The 15,427-nt window shown below is 41.3% G+C and overlaps 1 protein-coding gene across 4 annotated transcripts in view; it reads left to right on the top strand.

The window, feature by feature from the left end:
* LOC120416132 (leucine zipper putative tumor suppressor 2 homolog) overlaps positions 1-15,427 on the top strand; it is a 56,702-nt gene that overhangs the window by 2,642 nt on the left and 38,633 nt on the right. For 3 of the 4 annotated variants that reach the window (XM_039577820.2, XM_039577804.2, XM_039577827.2), the window contains exon 2: positions 8,895-8,928. The gene's annotated coding sequence lies outside the window, so the exon portion shown is untranslated. Of the gene's footprint in view, positions 1-7,219; positions 7,238-8,894; positions 8,929-15,427 lie in introns of those variants that run through there. The other variant, XM_039577812.2, reaches the window with a different exon arrangement.

The following is a 15,427-nucleotide window of genomic DNA, read 5'->3' as shown; positions in this document are numbered from 1 at the left end:
GTTCTCTCTGTCTTGTGTTTCACGTCCTAAAATCTCTATAATTTTTATTTTTCACATGCGGTTATTACTATGATTTCCCAGTGCACAACGCAGACTTGCCCGGAGCACGGGTCCAACGACGAAACTTTCAAAAAAAACTGTAATTATATTCCGCTGGATCTCTGGAAGTCTTGTGGCGAGAGAAGCGCAAAAACGTTGAGCTGCTGCACGCCCGAGTGAGCACCCCTTTGCGCATAAGTCAACTGCGCACAGTTTAAGAGGGGGGTAAAACAGAGTGGAATCAATTTATCCGCAGTGGAAAACCTTGCCTAGAACACTTTCCGCGCCAAGTCAACCAGCCAAGGGGTTGGAGCAGCTCCTCTAATCGACCGGTGTCTAGTGCGGGACCGTTCCGTTTCGAAACAATAACCGTCGTCACTGAGGTGGAGTACTTTGAGCAAAATAATTGATTAAATTGCTGGGTTGTTGAATAAATCAATAAGGCACGTTGCCGGCTGGCATCACTGGCGGTTTCTTGAGCGTCTAGAATTGAGAAGTAATTCCAATTTATAGTTACAGAGAAGTTGCCCTACATGCCCACTGTGAAAAGTATGGTCGAAGACATTCTAGCTCAAAATGAGAAACTTCTCGTCAGAGTGTAGAGCTGTCACTTGTGAAAGACCCTGTCACATTTTTTGAATGCTTGACTTCAAGCAAACCTTCGGAATTCTAAATTCCTGAAATGAGCAAATTGTCTTCTTCCCCCAGATAGCTTACCCCTGACGTGAAGTAAGTGAGTCGTATCAGTTTGTTTGAAGATCTGGGCGGATAAAATATCGAGTTTCGCCGTAACCCTGTAGAATTATCTGTGACCCATTTTGTGCGTGTGTGCGTTTATATCCCAAAGATCTCCGCCAAGCTGACATGGATACCAAGGGCGGTGTTGGGTTCACCAGTTGGCAAACGCTGAGGAGCTGACATCGACTCCAGTAGTCATCACACAGCGCGGTAAGGGGACAGATGTTTGACTTAACCTGCTGACGTTTTTATCAAATCGTTATCAAGTGACGTCACTGTTCAACCTTTTTCTGAAGGAGCCTAAGCAGTGTTTTCATTTCCTGCAAAAAAGTTTGTTGAGAAATTCTGACGAAATCTGTTTTTTTTTTGTTTACTGAATAAGTAAATCCGTCAATAATTTGTTCAAATATGTTTTTCTGAACAAATTTCTCACGCTTTACCGCTTGATGAAACCTTCGACATAGTCGATTGTCATCCAAGCAGGCCTCTCTCAAATACCTTTATTGCACTCAATATATTTAAAAAAAAACGCAATAGACATTGACTTTTCGACCTTTCGTCTCACCTTACTTTCCTAGATTTTTATCGCACCACTCTCGACTTGGACCTGCCTGCTCGCAGGTTTGGTTTCACAGGGCAATATAATCATCGCAGCGCGACCCAGAGAAACGGGCCCAAGCGAAGGCAACGAACAACGCGCGCCTGAGTGTCCCAGGCTAATAACAATAATAGTTTTAATATTGCACCGAGCAGCCTGTTCCCCGACTTCTGCCTGGGAAAGCTCCCCTCCAGTTGGCCATGTTTCCGTCATTAGACAACTTTTTTCAATGTCGGCGGCGCCTACTTCGACGACAACGCCCCCATCGTCTAATGTTTGCGCGAGCGCGCGTTTAAACGTCTTCGACATTCTTCCACGGGATCTCAGCAATGGTTCCGGAACGCCTCCAGGGACCACGGAGCGCCGCAGCAGCGATCCCCGATAGTGACTTTCGAAGTCACGAAGCGAACCACCTGATCTGACTGAGAAGCGCCGATCTGCGCCGTGTCCAAGTTAACAGTACACCATAATGAGATTTTCGTTGGCGGAGGAACAACACTTGGCTAACCCCCTTCCCTCGGGACGAACGTGGGACCGCTAGCAAAGTTTACGCGAAATCGGCACGACTCAAAACAGGAACAAAAAGTAAACAATCAACCTGAGCTCTTTGTGTGCTGGCTCCGTTCGTTGAACTTGGCGATATTGAGCTAGCGTGGCAAAAACTCCGCTAGTCTGGCAACCACCACCCTTATTGTTTGACAGCTGTCATCGCGCTGATTGGCCATGTTGCCAGCAGCATCCAGCGTCGCGCACCGAACAAGCAACAAAGTTGCACGTGACAAGACCGCAGCGGGTCTGTCCCAGGGGACCGCCCGCGGTTGACCAGTTTACCAGCTTTGAAGTATCGTGTTCCACCGTCTCATCATCAGTCAGCGCTTTTTCCTCCGCCTCTCCGTCGGGGTGCACAGATCAGCTGAGATGCGAAGCTAAACAAATAGCTAACCACCGTGGAATTGAACGGTCAGGTTCTTGATTAATTTTCCCATGAAGCGGACGGCAGCCGCTTTCACCTCCAGATGTGCGGTTGTTCTCGGACAAAGCTTTTTGAAGGGTGATCATCAAAGCATGGGCGCGGGATGGATCTTGTTGCGCCAATATTCACACGTTGCGATCCCAGCAGACGATGCATTCCCGGGATGATCAAGTCGTTTGTGATTTACCTGCACGTCACGCTGACAGCAGTGTTGCCGGTGTTTACTTTGCTGTGCAAACGACGCCGTTGTTTATGTTTGCTGGGAAGTGGTCACACGAGAAATGATAAGCTCGGGCAGCTTACGGATAGACCTGAATTTGACATCCGGTTTCCCAGACCGTGCAGAGCCATGTGATAAGGCCGGCTTTTGTTGTTATTGCTGGCCCCGCAAGGGAGGGGTGCGGAATTTCTTCGATTTCGATTTCTGACGTTTCTGCCTGCCTCCTCCAACGGCTATCCCGTTGCTTTTTTTCGACTGGTCTTGGCCTGTCTTTCCTGCTCTTTCTTCTCCATCCACCTCCAATTCCTTTCTCCTTTTGCTTGATTTCGCTTTTCAAGTTGGCTCACCCTCCCTCCTGTTCCCTTCTGACTGTATCTGCGCGAAACAACATTAAAATTAATATGCGCCATCGACGACGTCAACCGGCCTGTCCTCCCAGTCCCAGGGAACTCACTTTCGTCGATGTCGTCGTCGTCGTCGATATTCCGCGCCAACTTTCGGACCACCCGTCAAACGAAAACGAAAATCATCATTAAGAAGACAAGAAAAGATAAGCATCGACGAAGAAGATGAAGGGGAAGCGAAAGGCAGCGGGATTTGTGTCTAATGGTTTTGGAACGCCTCAATTTATTGATTAGATTTATTGAACTTTTTGGATAATCACGACTTTTCTGACCTCCTCGTATTTTTCCGCTATTAGACAACAATGACAAAGGATTAGCGTGGAAAGAGAGTTCAGAGGCGCCCATTGTTTGTCAAAAGTTCGGAAAGTTCATGCAGCTGTATGATGAGTTTGGAGCAATTGACAGCTGAATGGTTCGGGACTTTCGTAACCTGACAATTCGACGAGACTATGACCTATGCTTTCTCGAGTAACATCATCTTAGTTTATTGTTGAACTTAGGTTAATCATAAACTGGCAACACTGGTGTCTAACTTTCATTTGATGTTTGAAAAACGATGTTTTGGTCAAATCTAATCTAATCTAATCTAATCGAACACAAGCCAGCCCGAAGAAAGCATCCCGCAAGAACTTGTGGTTATATTACGCCCCAAGCCCTTTCTTGTCAATATTATTGATTGCAGTACATTAACCGCAGAGACAGATTATGTAAACGAAGCACATTTCACAGAGTCAACATAGGAGGAACGATGCGTGGACATACCGTACCAAACAAAACACAGTTCATCCTGCTCACTGTAGTGAATTTATAAGCTAAATTGCTGAAAACCACCTTCGTTTGTATGTCTAATCTTCACCCAAATCAAACGTAAGCAATCGAGTGACCTGGTAATCGCACCGAATCCAATCTCACAATGATATCATTCCGTGTTGACATCCATGCCCATATCGTCAGCCAACGCCGATTAGGCGGTTGTTGCGGACAGGAAACGGCGCACGTTTGTCACCATCCCAGCTGTCAAAGTGGCGGCACTAAATGTGCTAAGAAATGGGCGAAATAGGCAAACAAGCGGAGCGCGGGGTTTTCTTTGAAGAATGTGCAAATTAGTAGAGAGATTAGCGGAACATGAAGCCAAAGGTTTCCCACACTGGCAACATCGGTGTTGGAACTGTCAGTTTGACAGAATAGTCGGGAACGATTTAGAGGAAAGCGTAATATTTTTTACCAGACAATAATAATACCTAGTTTCAAGTAGGAATCTAGCAATCAAGGCAATGCTGTAGAGCGAATAATTTGTTTTTATGAGATAATAACTTTTCGAAAGATATCTGGCAACACGTTTCTCAGTTGACATCCGTGTTGCCAGTTGCCGGAACAATTCATGGATTTGTTGTTGTGTATAATCTTTTTCGAACATTCTTGAGGATTTTTTCTTAAGTAACTTCACCGAAATTTTACCTGAACGAGGGAGTCCAAAATGACCTGCGGTTAAATTTCGTTTTCGCGGATCCGTCCGCGCGCCGCCCGATCGACTTAATTTAAGAGAGTCTTAAGCCGTTCTTGCCAACGACCTGCCGGCGGCGGCTGCTGCGGCGTCCGGCAAACGGACACTTTTACCACTCAACAGATTACAATAATTTATTTGTTAAACGCTTAAACTGACGTTTATACTTTCATCGTGTCGCTGTTTCGCATCGTGTGAGCAGGAAAACACGATCGGAGTAGGCCGACCAAAGTCTCGAGACACTCGAGACGGATTCCCGTGGGATTATGGTTTCGCCTGCTGCGTCCATCCATCCATCTGTCAAAGTGCTCTTTCCCGGGGGCACCAGAAGGCCCTGGTTGTGGCTGCGATGGTCATAAAGGAAAGTGCTAAATTGTAGGCCAAAAATGCGTGAAAAGATCCACGGTAACTGGCAACAATGTTTTCGCATAGATTGCCGAACTGGCAGCACGAAGGGAAATATGTGTTTTATGTTTTCAATATAAATTCAACATACGCTATAAGTATGTAGGTTAAAACCGACATTTTTAACACCTCCAAGCCACTTGTGTACAGATTGATCCCCAATCAGATCCATACACGAAAAGAGCAACGGACGAGCGAGATCTCGCCATCGGATGCGGTCGTTTCAATAAAATTTTATTGTTTTGATGAATATTGAGCGTACATAAACAACTTTCGTTTATTCACCCCGCGAGGCCAAACTTTCCCATCACGGCCTCGCCAACATCAACTTGAACCTTTCCCTGGCAGACCCGGTCTGTGACTACACACTCGACTCGACGCCGTCGATGACATCTCGAAAAGAGGTTATGTGTCACGATTGTTGAGTTTTGTTTGTTTACATTCGGACTGAATCGTTTGCGCGTTGTTTATGGGATTTTTCTTCACATCCAACGATTAATTAACACCCGGAGGCCTGCGGAGATTTTCTTGTTTAATGATGATGTTTTTTCGACAAAAAAAATAAGAAAAAGAGGAGTCAACAAAGTATACCTCGTTGTTCATTTCCCCCAGTTAACAGTCACGAAGGAATTGTTTACTGTTGACACTGGAGCAGTTTACAAGCGGTTGATAATTTCAAATAATTTGTAAACAAATAAACTACTTTCTGTATCAATTTCATATGACTTGAAGCTGTTTATAAACACTCTCCTGTGACGTAAGTGCTTATTGTTGGACATTTAGCTTACCTTCATCATTGTTCGCATTGTGCCGTACCTGTCAAATGCACAGCTGGGGTCAAAGTTAAAAAAAAAACGCTGGAACTCGTTTAACCCCTCAAATCGTCACAACAATCGTAATTTCATAACAGTCCCATTTACGGCATGAAAAAAAGGTCACACTTTACTTTTGTCTGCATCAACGCCAAAAAGACGCGAAACATTTTTGCACACAACACAAAAAATAAATACTTTTGCAACATCTGTCAACGGTCATCGGGCCACCGCGCGTTTCGCGTGGTTTTGTTTGCAACTAATTGGTTTTCCTGTGGTCTCGCAAAAAACGGCCACAACAATGTCGCGTGCCCATTTATGGGCGCTCGGGGCCTTCACGGATGAGCGCAGTGTCCGCTTCGATCCAAGATGGCGCTGACAGCGGAGGTCAGCGAAGAGCCCACAGGTAACCCCCATTTCGAATGCAAGATATTTGTTTCGGAATCAATCGAATGGTACGTTCGTTTGAACAGCCAGTGCGGCACTGAGTGCCGCACTCGTCGGTGTCAGTTTTGGTTCAATCGAACGTCATCTGTCAGTGTGCTTGGAACTCGCATGAAACTGAAAAAATATCGAGTGCGGCAATAGAGTTTCAGTTCCAAGATGGCGGTGAAACTCGTGCGGAACTAGTGCGAGTTTCTTCAAAGAAACACTTTGACAGCTCTGAGTGCGGCACTCAGTGTGGAACTAGCCATCAAACGAACGTACCAGAAATTAATAAATAAAGCTCAAGGGTGTGACAGATCCGAAGCGTAATTTCAAGTTGTACTTACAGTACGGTTTCGTTGATTCGAAACTCGCTACATACTTCGAATGTCCAATAATTCGAACGTATTCGAATCAGAGAAGACTCATACGTCAAAACCAGTTGTCAAACTGAAGTTGACATTTCAACCCCGTTGAGATACGATTTCCGAGCGCGTGGTTTTAAGCATTTGACAGCTGTTCCATTCGAGTTAGCGAATCCGCTCTGTATATGTATGTCATGGTGAAATAATGTCTAAAGACATATTTGGAAGCAAGTTGATGTGGACACCATTAATTGTTTGTCGATCAGCAATTTTTCAGCCTTCTGTCGGAGTGCAATCCAGCTTAATTTGTCATGGCACCACCTACTAAATTTTATGTACATTTTGCACTCTGAAATGTCAGGGAATCCAGAGACAAACAGATAATAATCTGTTTCATAATGTGTTGATTCCAACACTGCGTTTGACAGTTGACTCAAAACCAACATACCTTTTTGTTGGCAGCCTTGACCTTTAAAAAGACTAGCAAGGCCACTGATGCAAAGGTAGGCGTCCGTTTCTCTCTGTGACAAATCAGTGGCAGTGCAATTTGGTCACGCCATTTGCATCGCCCGTCGACACCGACCTTCACATATCGACGCCATATTAGTGTATTTTCAGTTAGCGCGAAAGGCACATTACCCGAGCTCAATTTGGATAAAGTTATTAATTGTTTTGATGGATCTGAGTGACGGCCCGTTGAAAGTGCGAAAGTGAGTTGGCCAAAAGGACGCGTCCTTTGTGTTGCGTCACAAGGTATTGTGCAATTATTGGTTCGACCATAAATGAAATTGGAGATAATATTTACTGTCTGCCTGTGTATGCGATTTATGGAAAATAAATCCGGCAACCTTGTAATCACAAATGAGGCATTAAATAGTTATCTTGTAACCTTTCAATTCATCTGAAATGTCAAACAAATGTCATTCAGCGGGCGCTGAAACGCTTAAGAGCGAGTCCACGAACAGGGCATACCCCTATGTATGGGGCGTCGTTTGGACCTCACCAATTTGCCTGAAATTTTCAGGGGTTGTTTGTACATATAAAACTAGCATCTGGCCAAAATATGAGCACTCTAGGTCAACGGGAAGTGGGGCAAATCGGGACACAAAGTTTGAAGGTTCAAAAACGTCAAAAATCTTAAAAAGGCTGTAACTTTGGCAAAACTCAATTTAATTTCAAAATTCAAAATGCATCTGAAAGAGCTTACAAAATGCAACAAAATGCAGGGAGAAGCATCCCAATTGGTTAAATCTAAAGGAAGTTATTGGCATTTTAGTGAAAAATAGCATGATTTTCGAACTCAAATAAAAAAGTGTTCCATCCAGATATCAACTCGGTTTGACCTGCAGCTTGTAGGGAACATCTGGGACTACCATCCGAGACTGAGAACGCTTTGGGTAAGGCAGTTTAACATATTAAATAGACACTTTTACTTTTAATGATTTTTTTAGTTGTAAATTTTTGCTCGGGGGACCCCTTAGATCCCATTTACTGGTGAAAATTTTATCATATTCGTGTTCCTGAGACAATTTCACAGAAGAAACATGCATAAAAATGTTTATTTTCACCAATTTTAACCCTTTAAAAAATGAAAGATAAAAAAAATTAAGAAGCTGTTTTTTTTCTGGTGTCATCTAGTATCCTTGGAAACGAACTTGATTTTCAATAAATGTGAATCGAAGATTTTTTTAAATTTTCATTTTTTAAAGGGTTAAAATGGATGAAAATAAATATTTTTATGCATGTTTCTTCTATGAAATTGTCTCAGGAACACGAATATGATAAAATTTTCACCAGTAAATGGGATCTAAGGGGTCCCCCGAGCAAAAATTTACAACCAAAAACATCACTAAAAGTAAAAGTGTCTATTTAATATGTTAAACTGCCTTACCCAAAGCGTTCTCAGTCTCGGATGGTAGTCCCAGATGTCCCCTACAAGCTGCAGGTCAAAGCGAGTTGATATCTGGATGGAACACTTTTTTATTTGAGTTTGAAAATTATGCTATTTTTTCACTAAAATGCCAATAACTCCCTTTAGATTTAACCAATTGGGATGCTTCTCCCTGCATTTTGTTGCATTTTGTAAGCTCTTTCAGATGCATTTTGAATTTTGAAATTAAATTGAGTTTTGCCAAAGTTACAGCCTTTTTAAGATTTTTGACGTTTTTGAACCTTCAAACTTTGTGTCCCGATTTGCCCCACTTTTCGTTGACCTAGAGTGCTCATATTTTGGCCAGATGCTAGTTTTATATGTACAAACAACCCCTGAAAATTTCCGGCAGATTGGTGAGGTCGATGCGAGATGGGTATGCTTTGCTCGTGGACTCGCTCTTAAACTCTTTTAGACTTTTTTTAAATCGGTGAACGTCTATTTTACTGTGTATTAATGAATTTTTTTTTCTATTTCCAGATTTTATTTATATCCAATGGCCGAAAGATAAAAGGTTAGTCAATGAGTCGTAGTATGTTTCCAACGGAATTTTCATAATTAAATTCATCTTCGAACCGGCACTGCTTTTAAAAGTGCCGTGAAACCCCAATCTCCATAAGTTAACAACTCACCATTAATCTTCCGGCGTGGTTAGGCCCCAAACTTCTGCAACATATTACTCAAAGAAAATAAGTTGTCCAAAAAGCGCGGTGCAAAAATCTGGTTTAACCCTTTCAGGCTTGATGGGTCATATATGACCCAAAAATGAAAATTCTCAAAAGTAGCCTATAATTTTCGTATGGTCATAGATATCATTTTCCCAAAAATAACTCAAAAAATATTTTTTTCAAAATTCAGGCTCGAAAGGGTTAAGGACCTATCCACTCTCTTTCCGTATTCGTACACTTGGTTGCTGAAAAAAGTCACAAGAACAGTTTATAGAAATTTTTGTTTAGTAGGAGTCGTTAAGGTTGTAAATGTTGAAAGCCGGTTTCGGAATCGGCCATGAGAGTTATCTAAGTGCGCTTGCATTGCGTGATCGTACTCGAAAAAGGTTGAGGTTAAATTTTGTACCGGCCAGCAAAACAAATTTTGTGCTAGTGTGTGTGAGATCAAGCATAAGGCGGTATTAGACTATGACAAACAAACAAACTTGCACTTTCTCATGTTTGCCAGTTTGCCAAACTCGTAAAATTGGTTGCGGTAAGCAGGCTGACGTTTCTTCAAATAAACAAGGCAAGAAAATTCTCAAAAAGTACGAGTTTGTTGGTTTGTTTATCATAGTCTAATACCTCCTTTAGATAACTTTATTATCAATATTTTGTATTGTAGTATTGGTCGTTTTTGTTGGAGCCGAGTCGGAGACGGTGAGTTTTCAGAAGCCGGATTTTAAATAACATTTTTAGAGGCCTTTTCTTAAATTTGCAACCAAGTGTAGCTGCAATGACACGGGTGCTTCCACCACATTCCGTTAAGGTCTCGGTCGGTGTCGCAACCTGTCTGCTCGTTGCAACATTGTATTTTAATCTAATCGAGGCACTTTTTACCTCGGCCTTTCATTTCGTCGGCCATGCAAAACACGCCAACACCACACCGCTTCTGTTGGTTCTCCTTTTCCCGGACATTGCCATTTTTGTGAATCTGGGAATGGAAGTTAAATATTGGACCCATAACGAAAACACCACGCAATGTTTTGGGCGAAGAAAATTGTCAGCTGTCACTTAAAAAATAATTTTGAAAAAATCCTTGCTTACAGATTTTAATAACAATTTCTGTTAATTTTGACAGTCTTAACTGTCTGACATAATTTAAAAAAAAAAACAAAATCAAGAGACAGTGTTGCCATCTCCGTTGTATACAGCACGCGTGACAAAATCTTCCCATTGGATGGCACCTACCTAAGGGCTCCGTGGATCTATTGATCAGTTGGCGTGCAAAAATACTCAAGAATGCACCCACAGAGGGAGAGAGAGCGCGCGCGAGATGGCCAATTCCTGATAACAGCCCGTCCGCTGCAAAGTACATCAATGGCCGTATAACTCAGCGAAAGAATTTTAATTTGGCATGATTTCTTCCACTATTCTCCTTCTCTTTTGCTCTTATCATCTGCCAGCTATCATCGTCGTTTCACCGTGTTGTTTTGTTTCTAACCTCCAGCACAGACAATGAGACTTAGAACTCAGCACCGGATTTTGACAGCAAGGCGTGTTGCGAATTCTGAGCAAAGAGCTACTGACCGACTCTCCAATGACCTACTGCGAATTTAGCAGAATTGACAAGAGGACCGAAGTCAAAATTGACCTCATTGTCAGAGTGTCATCTTCTGACGTCCGTTGACAGAAGTTCTGTCAAAGTTTGATCAGTTGACCACAGAGTATTGTTTATATTTCCTATGGCCTACTCTGTGTTTGCCGGCTACCTTGAGAAATAACAATGTGAAAGAGGCGTACAAGTTTTTGACAGTTCTTCGCACTATTTTAAACACTCACCACTAGATGGCCACTGTGTGAAGCATCGTTCCAGTCTGTTTGTCTGTGCCTGCGATCGTGTGCAAAAGCACACCGGGCACGTGGAGTAAACGGCATGTTATGAGTGGAGATCGGTTTCGTTGGCAACAACAAGAAAATACACGCGATCCGGTGTGCGATGACAACAACAACAACAACAGTGCCAGCCAGCCTCCGAAACAATGAGCAAATATTTCTTTTTCCTGGGGCCACAAGAAAAAGGAACGCGTTATGTAATTTTTAATTGAAACAATTACTGTTTCGTCCATATTCTTCGCGCTGAAACGAGAAAAGACCTGGGGAAGAAGAAGCAGAAGAAGCGCCTTCCCGGCGACGAACGGATGGTGCGCGGTTGGTTCCGCTCCATTTATAGCAACGCCAGAGAAGAGGAAGAAGAATCGGGTGTGCTGAAATAGCAGCAGCAGCATTGCGCAGGTTGACAATCGCAGTTGGCGACACGCTGCTCGGGTTCGTCGCCTACTTGGGGATGTGTCGGGCGTTGGAATCTTTTGTCGTACACATCGCGCAGGCTGCTGTTAGTAAGAGACAGTCGTGTAATGGCATGTACCGAGAGCGTCGAAAAAGTGGGATTACTTGGATCTTGTTTATGCTAATCGGATATGTCGGTAGCTCGAAGGCTCATTAATGGTTTTTTAAGGGTTGGCGTAATCGAAACGGATTTGCTGCTGGAACCAATTTAAGGGGAATAATGTGGAAGATACGCCCTTTGTGAGGTTTTGGCTTCACAGTTTTTTTGCAGTGAGGTAATTTGTAGTAATGAAAATCAAATATAAGTTTTTAAACGATCAATTACACGGAGTGATTCCTACGGTATTTCCACGCCTATTCCCTCCCTCGCTGCCGATTTGACTGGTTAAATTCCATTTAAATTTCAAAGTCGAGCGCCTCTGTTGCATTCAATCAAGCTCATATTTGGGATTATGGATCAGTACTCCTAGATAATCATGCCTGACTGTGTTACATTTTAATATAAGTAAGCACTGAAAGCCAACTTGGTTTTCCTTCAACTTGGTCCAACAGTTGCCCGTTGTTGTTTTTATTGTCTTTCCCATAGCCTACTTTGAATGTTCCCAGTGTTATTCCCGCGCACGAGTAAGGTGAGCAAAACCTTAAAAAATATGATCTGGTAATTTTCTCCAATCATTCGCTTCGTTAACCTTTTGTTCCCGTGACGATTGCTGAAAATTATTTTCCAGACCACATTGGCCTCGGCCATTATTCATAACTTCCCCCCCATTCCCTCCACTCTGGTGCAGGTTTCGGCCGTCGGTTCCCGGCCTTGCCGACGAGGTTTTCGTCTATCAGCACTTTGGGATCTCTCGCCACGAACCTCTGCTCACACATGAGGAAGCGAGTAGCTTTGTTACGGCCAGCTTGAACAAAACAAGTATTGTGGATTGTGACCCAGAGTCAGTCGGCCAGTTCGTGGCCAAAGTTTGAGGTTAGGGGCCTCCAATCAACTTCGCAGACTCAACCACCGCCGCCGCCAGGTCGTATCGGACAGGTCCGATCAATTGTAATCGTCGCCGTCGTCGGAGCCCGATACAATTGGCCGCAGACTTTCGTTTCGTTCGTTTGCCTTTTTTCGTCTTTTCTGATTAACGAACATGTTCGCCAACGACGAACTTTCTTTCCCATATGGCAAGTCATTTTCGGACCTCCTCCACCTTTTACACTCTTTCACAACAACTCTCTCGCACGTTTCACGTGTGATGATCTCTTATCTCTCATACTCGTGCGTGGTGGATGACCGAGCTTGGTGCATTCACCTTAATAAAATTGCATACGCTCCATTGACAAGATTCGAACAGAGGCTCCTTGACGTGGTCTTGCGCGTCCCTGCCTACTATGCCATGCTAGCGTTAGTTTAGAACAGCCACTCTGCACTCACACCAATTTTGCTCTCCTTCTCCCGTGTCCCAAATCTCAATTCTTGCTCCAAATCGGCATGAAATGGAAATAAAAAAGACCGGAGATTAGTCGCAAGCGTTAGTAGCTGCGCTTTTCGAGGTTGCGTTTGCGTGCGTTGTTAGAGGGCGAACTTTCGCGGTGGTGAAAGGTCTCCGATATTCGTCTGATGGCGCGAAGGTTGATGTGGAGGCGCTCATCATCTAGAGTTGTTGTTGCTTCCTTGCGGGCAGCTCAGGCCCGAACCCACTACTCACTAATGAAGACGAAAGGTTTTTGTTGACGGCGGTGATTTCTGCTGATTGCTACGAGAAAGTTTTGAAAAGGAAATTTCGGGTGGGTGTTGCTGGTTTATTTGGTAGTCGGGTGTTTTTTATGCTCTTATGATCATTTTGGTAGTTTTTTATGCTCAAGTTTGAACAGTATTGGTCAAAAGATAAACCAAAACCAATTCATATGGAGCCATTTAACAAAACTCACGAAAAAAGAAACACACGAAAAACACACAAATCTAGAATTTGTTTAAAGGGTTACATACATGTAAGAAATCACAAAACTTCATATTACAAAAAAAAATGAATTCATTAAAAAGATGATTTACAATCACTTCTGAAAGTTTCATGAAGATATTTCATGATTGAACCGATTTAGGGACGATTTCAGCTCAAAATTTTGCCATGCGAGCAATTCTCTACAAAATCGGTCTTTTTTCTTAAATTTTAATTTTTGTATTTTTTAATCCGACTGAAACTTTTTTGGTGCCTTCGGTATGCCCATAGAAGAGGCATTTTGCATCATTAGTTTGTCCATATAATTTTCCATACAAATTTGGCAGCTGGCCATACAAAAATGATGTATGAAAATTCAAAAATCTGTATCTTTTGAAGGAATTTTTCGATCGATTTAGTGTCTTCGGCAAAGTTGTAGGTATGGATATGGACTACACTGAAAAAAAAATGATAAACGGTAAAAAAAATTTTGGTGATTTTTTATTTAACTTTTTGTCACTAAAACTTGATTTGCAAAAAAAACACTATTTTTAATTTTTTTATTTTTTGATATGTTTTAGAGGACATTAAATGCCAACTTTTCAGAAATTTCCAGGTTGTGCAAAAAATCTTTGAGCAAGTTATGAATTTTTGAATCAATACTGATTTTTTCAAAAAATCGAAAAATTGGTCGTAAAAATTTTTCAACTTCATTTTTCGATGTAAAATCAAATTTGCAATCAAAAAGTAATCTAGTAAAATTTTGATAAAGTGCACCGTTTTCAAGTTAAATCCATTTTTAGGTGACTTTTTTTGAAAATAGTCGCATTTTTTCATTTTTTAAAATTAGTGCACATGTTTGCCCACCTTTGAAAAAAATATTTTTGAAAAGCTGAGAAAATTCTCTTTATTTCGTATTTTTGAACTTTGTTGATACGACCCTTAGTTGCTGAGATATTGCCATGCAAAGGTTTAAAAACAGGAAAATTTATGTTTTCTAAGTTCCACTCAAAGTCGTGAAATTTTCCGAGCTTTTCGAAAAAAATATTTTCAAAATTTTTAAACCAAGACTAACATTTTAAAAGGGTAATATTGAATGTTTAGCCCTTTTGAAATGTTAGTCTTGGTTTAAAAATTTTGAAAATATTTTTTTTTCGAAAAGATCGGAAAATTTCACGAATGTTTCATATTTTAACATTGAAAATCGGACCATTAGTTGCTGAGATATCGACATTAGAAAATGTTGGGTTGTTTGGGTGAGACTTAGAAAACATCAATTTTCCTGTTTTTTAGCCTTTGCATAGCAATATCTCAGCAACTATGGGTCGCATCAACAAAGTTCAATAAAGCAAAATATAGAGAATTTTCTCAGCTTTTCAAAACTATTTTTTTTTTTCAAAAGTGGGCAAACATGTGCACTAATTTTAAAAAATGAAAAACTGCGACTATTTTCAAAAAAGTCACCTAAAAATGGATTTAACTTGAAAACGGTGCACTTTATCAAAATTTCACTAAAGTACTTTTTGATTGCAAATTTGATTTTACATCGAAAAATGAAGTTGAAAAATGTTTGCGACCAATTTTTCCGATTTTTTGAAAAAATCAGTATTGATTCAAAAAATCATAACTCGCTCAAAATTTTTTTTGCACAACCTGGAAATTTCTGAAAAGTTGGCATTTGATGTCCTCTAAAACATATCAAAAAATAAAAAAATTAAAAATAGTGTTTTTTTTGCAAATCAAGTTTTAGTGACAATAAGTTAAATAAAAAATCACCAATTTTTTTTATCGTGCATCATTTTTTTTCAGTGTAGTCCATATCCAAACTGCTAACTTCAAATAACTATAACTCTGCAATGATGCAACCAAATGTCTTCAAATTTGTATTCTTAATAAATGAAAATGTTTATTCCAATGCCATGAAATTAGATTTAAAAAAGTTTATTTGTGTGCTTAAACCATCCTCTGACATTTTTGCCGATTTACATAAATGTAACCCCTTAAAAAGGTCCTATAAACATATGAAACACAAAAGCTTAAAGCATCTTTAAAAAGAGAACTAGACATGTTTTCAAGTCTATTTTGCATT

The sequence above is a fragment of the Culex pipiens genome, chromosome 1, assembly GCF_016801865.2.
Source record: "Culex pipiens pallens isolate TS chromosome 1, TS_CPP_V2, whole genome shotgun sequence".
NCBI classification, from domain to species: domain Eukaryota; kingdom Metazoa; phylum Arthropoda; class Insecta; order Diptera; family Culicidae; genus Culex; species Culex pipiens.
Note: the sequence above shows the minus strand (reverse complement) of the source record. Positions and strands in the feature narration are given on the sequence as shown.